We start from the raw sequence: 8016 nt of genomic DNA on the forward strand, positions 1-8016 counted from the left end.
ATTGGTCTAACGGCTATGACACAATTAAGCATGGAGTGCCATGACATTTAAATTCCAAATAATTAAAAAAAGATCAGAAACACATGAAACCTTGGTTGATGTAATGTCATGGCACCAAGATGATGTGGTAATTTTTTTGGCACGTTTGACGAAAGTGTGGACACACACCCCTCACAAACCAGAGCAACTCAGTAGAAGGCTCGTGGTTCCGAGAGGGAACAATGCATGTTTGATGACGAATGGGAGATATCTTCCTCTTGCGCACTTCAATTTTTTTCTACGTGTATCATGCACTAATACAACTGTCATGTCAAATTTTTGGAAAATTTCAGGCGTCATTTGACCTTTTGAAGACATTTCAGTGATTTTCTAGCCATTTAATGACCGTAATTCAAATTAGAACTAGATGTACATGCAACGGCAAACCATAACGGTTTAAAAAATCATATTTGTGTACTTGTGTGCGATTTAATTCCATGTGTAGTAAATTGGAAGGAATTTTCAAGCATATTGATCTAACGGCTATGACACAATTAAGCATGGAGTTCCATGGCATTTAAATTCCAAAAAATTAAACAAAGATCAGAAACACATGAAACCTTGGTTGATGTAATGTCATGCCACCAAGATGATGTGGTAAATTTTTTGGCATGTTTGATGAAAGTTTAGACACACACCCCTCACAACCGGAGCAACTCACTAGAAGGCTCGTGGTTCCGAGAGGGAACAATGCATGTTTGATGACAAACGGGAGATAGCTTCCTCTTACGGCCTTCAAACTTTTTCTACGTGTAATGTGCACTAATACAACTGTCATGTCAAATTTTGGAAAATTTCAGGGGTCATTTGACCTTTTGAAGACATTTAAGTGATTTTCTAGCCATTTAATGACCGTAATTCAAATCAGAACTAGATGTACATGCAACGGCTAACCATAACGGTTTGAAAAATCATATTTGCGTACTTGTGTGCGATTTAATTCCATGTGCAGTAAATTGGAAGGAATTTTCAAACATATTGGTCTAACGGCTATGATTAAATTAAGCATGGAGTGCCATGGCATTTAAATTCCAAAAAATTAAGAAAAGATCAGAAACACATGAAACCTTGGTTGATGTAATTTCATGCCACCAAGATGATGTGGTAAAAAATTTGGCATGTTTGACGAAAGTTTGGACACACACCCTCACAAACCGGAGCAACTCACTAGAAGGCTCGTGGTTCCGAGAGGGAACAATGCATGTTTGATGACGAACGGGAGATAGCTTCCTCTTATGGCCTTCAAATTTTTCTACATGTAATGCGCACTAATACAACCGTCATGTGAAAATTTGGAAAATTTCAGGGGTCATTTGACCTTTTGAAGACATTTAAGTGATTTTCTAGCCATTTAATGACCGTAATTCAAATTTGAACTACATCTACATGCAACGGCTAACTATAATGGTTTGAAAAATCATATTTGTGTACTTGTGTGTGAGTTAATCCCATTTGCAGTAAACTAGAAGGAATTTTCAAACATATTGGTCTCACGACATGGACACATGCATATCTATGCATGGAGTGCCATGGCATTTTAATTCCAAAAAATTAAAAAATGATCAGAAAAACATGAAACCTTGCTTGATGTAATGTCATGCCACCAAGATGATGTGGTAAAAAAATTGGCATGTTTGGACACACACCCCTCACAAGCCGGAGCAACTCACTAGAAGGCTAGTGGTTCTGAGAGGGAACAATGCATGTTTGATGACGAACAGGAGATAGCTTCCCTTTACGGCCTTCAAATTTTTTCTATGTTTAACATGCACTAATACAACTGTCATGTGAAAATTTGGAAATTTCAGGGGTCATTTAACCTTTTAAAGACATTTAAGTGATTTTCTAGCCATTTAATGACCGTAATTCAAATTTGAACTACATCTACATGCAACGGCTAACCATAACGGTTTGAAAAATCATATTTTTGTCTACTTGTGTGCGAGTTAAAAAATCTTCAGACGATGTAAATACCTGGTGTTCAAAAAAGAAAATGTAAATATCTGGTAAGACAACCGTCCCCCACACGATTGGAACTCTATTTCGCGCCTCGGGGTTTGGAAGGTGAATGACGGGGGTTATTAATCAGACACGGTTCTGTATTGGAAACCGTCGGCTATTATGTTCACACACAGATTCTAATGCGGGAATGATGTGTAATTCAAACTACAATACTCATAAATTCCAGCGACCGGCGTGTGTATTGTTCCCGTCGATCTAGATTCCGGCCGCCAATAAATACTACCTAGCTCACGTCGTCTCGCCTGCATTCTCATCTACATCCTCCCCTCGCTCGCCCTCTGTGTGTGTGTGTCTCTCTCTCTCAAAGCTCTGCCATGGTGTCGCCGATCTGCCCATGCGCCGACGAGGAGTCGCCGCCCCCCGACGACGCTCAGTCGTAGAGCAGCGACGAGGAGGGCCCCTACGCGCCGCCGGACGAGGTTGCGCCGGACCCCCCAACTTTGGATTGGTTTTGGGGCCAGTACAATCTTTGTCTATGGAAGCCACTGCCATCGGTTGAGAAATCTAGGCAAGTGGCGTTCAAGAAGGAGATGGCGGAGGAGGAAGCCAGGTACCAGGTAGCATGTGAAGCCCGTGATTCCGCCTGGGAAAAGGAGAAGGTGGAGCTTTGGGGGCGGGCGCGTCATCGTGCGGAGGTGGTGTACAAAGACGGGTACTTCGCGAGGAAGGTCAAAGGCGCTAGGCGCCTCATCACTGCGTGGAGGTGGGCCGATAAACTCCAGCGTGCCACTGAGGAGGAGCTCCGGTTGGCGCCCAACGAAATGGCAAGATCGTCCACACTTGTCCGCCAGCAAGAGGTAGATCGGTACGTCAAGCACTGCGAGGCGGAGGAAGTGGAGTACTGCCTCCACGCTGGGAAGACGCCGTGCATCAGGAGGGATTATTAGTTTTAGTATTGTTCATTTTCAATTTTATGCATTGTACCTAGTTGTTAAGTATCATCACGTGATGATATTATATATATTCTGTGATGAACTAATGAATAATTAATATATATATATATATATATATATTATGAATTCCATTTTCTATCTGTTTTTGTATACTAATTTGAATCTAGCTGTTATCATCCACATATACAGAATGGAAAGCGTATACACACATTGCAACAGAACATATAAGAACGAAAAACAGAGTACACACATTGGAACAGAGCAATTAACAGAGAAACACTATGATTGATGTTAATACATAGCTATCCACGTCGAAACGACTCAACAAAATAAAATGCGTCCATGAGACCATGACCAACAGCCCTTGCCTACGGTAGCTCTTGGCTCTACCTGAACTCGTGCAGGCGTTCGTCCAAGTGGTCGACACGCTCGCGGTACATCTGGAGCGTGATCTCGAGCTCCAAGTTGACTATTTCATCAGAGATCACCAGCTCGAGGATGCGATGGCCATTTTCCACTACTACGCCCAGGTGGACACCTGGGCCAAGGAGGCGGTCGAGCCTACCGACCAGCGCGTTGGCAACGAGCGGGCCGCGGACAAGGCGAACGGCGCGACCCATGTGAACGGCGCGGCTGGCGTCCGGTGCAAGTATGGAGCGGCTGGCCTCTGGTGCAAGTACGGCGCAGAGGGCCTCTGCCAACTCCTGGCGAGGAATGGGGGTACTGACGGGACGTGTACCCAGCTGCGACGTTGTGTCGACAGCAGGCAAGCGCCGATGGATCCGCTCTTGCTATGCGGTGCGCCGTGCCTCTCGCTCTGCGGCGCTCCAACGGTCTCGCCGTGCGGCGAGCCGCACCCTATCGGCGTGGACGCGCCTAGCTTGCTCTGCCGCACGCCATCGATCATGTTGTGCGGCAAGCTGCAGCCTCTTAGCGCTGACATGCCTATCTTGATCCGCGGCTGTCAAGCGCCATGCGCCAAGGGTCTGCTCAACCCTGGCGATGACGCACATCACGGTGTCGTCCATCGCGTTGCCGGGGAGCGCCTCGGCCTCGACGGGCCGTGGCGCCTTCTCCTTTTCCTCGTCGACGAGGTTGATGGCAGAGGCGGCGCTTTGGTGCGTTGGCATGCTTGGGGAAAGGTGGATGTGCTACAGGCTACGCTTGTTGCCTCCGTGCATCGCGCGCCGCCTAGGTTTATGCGTAATATCGCTGGGTGGCGGGAAACAGGTGAGGAAATGGCGGGAAATGATGGCGTGTCCATAAAATGCCATCAATTAATGGAAACTTAGCATATAAGGAACATCGAGCTAGCACAAGAAGTAGATGATGATCAGATGAACACGAACCACACTAGGAACCCGTCGGTGAGGTTAATTCCACCCCACAACACACACGGCTTATTCCATCACAAACAGGTCGGATGGATCAACTGTATGCCACGTATCGCACATTGTCAAAAAGTAATGCGGTAGACCTTCTTTAACATGTGTTAAGAGATGGGTGACCGGATGGGAAGTCGTCAAAATTTCAAAACCCACTAATGGGATGGATCATAAATGTACATTTATGATCTATCCCATTGGTGGGCATTTATGATCCATCCCATCAGTGGGTTTTGAAATTTCGACAACTTCCCATCCGGTCACCCATCTCATGGCTGCTCCAGCCTGAGCACAGTTAACTTGAGAGTTCTCTTAGATGAGCAATTGGTGGAACAGCTACTCGCTGATATAGGATGCCTCTTCGCATCATTATGGCATACCCGGATGATCGTCGGTCGCCCAATGGCCAATAGATGTTGTGTAGATAGAGCATATCACATACATCTTATTAGAAGCAATGTCTGTGTTATTATCGGTCTTCGCACACATTTCTGTTTACAGACCTGTTTCTCGCGTATCGCACACATCCTGTTAAACTGAACCGTTTATGTTCTCTTGGCTCAAAGATAACAGTTCATCCAAGTGACCCGTATGCCGTATATCGCACACACCTTGATCTGGCTGACCATTTCTTTTGTGTTGCCTAATCACAAATAGTTCATCCGAGTGAACCCTATGATGTATATCGCACACACCTTCATCTGGCTGCCTGATACGTCCATTTTGCATCATTCTTTTACATCAATATTTATTGCATTATGGGCTGTTATTACACATTATGTCTCAACACTTATGCATTTTCTCTCTTATTTTGCAAGGTTTACATGAAGAGGGAGAATGCCGGCAGCTGGAATTCTAGACTGGAAAAGGAGCAAATATTAGAGGCTTATTCTGCACAACTCCAAAAGTCCTGAAACTCCACGAAAGTCAGTTTTGGAATATATAAAAAATATTGGGCGAAGAAAGCACCAGAGGGGGGCCACCCACCGTCCACGAGGGTGGGGGGCGCGCCCCCAGCCTCGTGGGCCCCCTGGCAGGCCTCCAGTGCCCATCTTTTGCTATATGAAGTCTTTCGCCCTGGAAAAATAAGGAGGAAGCTTTCAGGACGAAGCGCCGCCGTCTCGAGGCGGAACCTGGCAAAACCAATCTAGGGCTCCGGCGGAGCTATTCTGCCAGGGAAACATCCCTCCGGGAGGGGGAAATCGTCACCATCGTCATCACCATCGATCCTCTCAGCGGGAGGGGGTCAATCTCCATCAACATCTTCACCAGAACCATGTCCTCTCAAACCCTAGTTCATCTCTTGTATCCGGTCTTTGTCTCAAAACCTCAGATTGGTACCTGTGGGTTGCTAGTAGTGTTGATTACTCCTTGTAGTTCATGCTAGTTGGTATATTCGGTGGAAGATCATATGTTCAGATCCTTTATGCATATTAATACCCCTCTAATTATGAACATGAATATGATTTATGAGTAGTTACGTTTGTTCCTGTGGACATGGGAGAAGTCTTGTTATAAGTAGTCATGTGAATTTGGTATTCGTTCGATATTTTGATGAGATGTATGTTGTCTTTCCTCTAGTGGTGTTATGTGAACGTCAATTACATGACACTTCACCATTGTTTGGGCCTAGGGGAAGGCATTGGGAAGTAATAAGTAGATGATGGGTTGCTAGAGTGACAGAAGCCTAAACCCTAGTTTATGCGTTGCTTCGTAAGGGGCTGATTTGGATCCACATGTTTCATGCTATGGTTAGGTTTACCTTAATTCTTCTTTCATAGTTGAGGATGCTTGCGAGAGGGGTTAATCATAAGTGGATGATTGTCCAAGTAAGGGCAGTACCCAAGCACCGGTCCACCTACATATCAAATTATCAAAGTAACGAACGCGAATCATATGAGCATGATGAAAACTAGCTTGACGATAATTCCCATGTGTCCTCGGGAGCATTTTCCTTTATATAAGAGTTTGTCCAGGCTTGTCCTTTGCTACAAAAAGGATTGGGTCACCTTGCTGCACCTTGTTTACTTTTGTTACTTGTTACCCGTTACAAATTACCTTATCACAAAACTATTTGTTACCGATAATTTCAGTGCTTGCAGAGAATACCTTACTGAAAACTACTTGTCATTTCCTTCTGCTCCTCGTTGGGTTCGACACTCTTACTTATCGAAAGGAATACGATAGATCCCCTATACATGTGGGTCTCAAGACTCTTTTCTGGCGCCGTTGCCGGGGAGTGAAGCGCCTTTGGTAAGGAAAAATTTATATAGTGTGCTGAAATTTACTGTCACTTGTTACTATGGAAAATAATCCTTTGAGGGGCTTGTTCGGCGTATCTTCACCCCGACCAGTAGAGCAAAGAGTAGCTCCTAAACCTACTGAACCTACTGAAAATGTTCACTTTCAAATTCCTTCGGGTATGATAGAGAAACTGCTAGCTAATCCTTTTACATGAGATGGAACATTACATCCCGATATGCACCTAATCTATGTGGATGAAGTTTGTGGATTATTTAAGCTTGCAGGTATGCCCGAGGTTGTTATCAAGAAGAAGGTTTTCCCTTTATCTTTGAAGGGAAAGGCATTGACATGGTTTAGGCTATGTGATGATATTGGATCATGGAACTACAACCGATTGAAATTGGAATTTCATCAGAAGTTTTATCCTAGGCATCTCGTTCATCGTGATCGTAATTATATATATAATTTTTCGGCCTCGCGAAGGAGAAAGGATCGCTCAAGCTTGGGGGAGGCTTATGTCAATGTTATATTCATGCCCCAATCATGAGCTCTCAAGAGAAATTATTATTCAAATTTTTTATGCTCGGCTTTCTCTCAATAATCGCTCCATGCTCGATACTTCTTGTACTGTTTCTTTTATGATGAAGACTATTGAATTCATATGGGATTTATTGGAAAGAATTAAACGGAACTCTGAAGATTGGGAACTCGACGAAGGTAAGGAGTCAGGTATAACACCTAAGTTTGATTGTGTTAAATCTTTTATGGATACCGATGCTTTTCATGAATTTAGCACTAAATATGGACTTGACTCTGAGATAGTAGCTTCTTTCTGTGAATCATTTGCTACTCATGTTGATCTCCCTAAGGAGAAGTGGTTTAAATATCATCCTCCCATTGAAGTAAAAAAAGTTGAACCTATTAAAGTTGAAGAAAAGACTATCACTTATAATGTTGATCCTATTGTTCCTACTGCTTATATTGAGAAACCACCTGTCCCTGCTAGAATAAAGGATCATGCTAAAGCTTCAACTGTAGTTCATAAGAGTAATGCTAGAACACCTACACCCCCTGAGCAAATTAAAGTTGAACCTAGTATTGCTATGGTTAAAGATCTCTTGGTCGATAATATTGATGGGCATGTTATTTACTTCTGTAATGAAGCTGCTAGAATTGCTAGACCCGATACTAAAAATAAACATAGACCTGTTGTCGGCATGCCTGTTATTTCTGTTAAAATAGGAGATCATTGCTATCATGTCTAATGTGATATGGGTGCTAGTGCGAGTGCAATACCTCATTCTTTATACAAGGAAATTATGCATGATATTGCACTTGCTGAGATAGAAGGTATTGATGTTACAATTAAGCTTGCCAATAGAGATACTATTTCACCAGTTGGGATTGTTAGAGATGTTGAAGTCTTGTGTGGG

Source organism: Triticum aestivum, chromosome 1D (assembly GCF_018294505.1).
Source record: "Triticum aestivum cultivar Chinese Spring chromosome 1D, IWGSC CS RefSeq v2.1, whole genome shotgun sequence".
In the NCBI taxonomy this organism is placed as follows: domain Eukaryota; kingdom Viridiplantae; phylum Streptophyta; class Magnoliopsida; order Poales; family Poaceae; genus Triticum; species Triticum aestivum.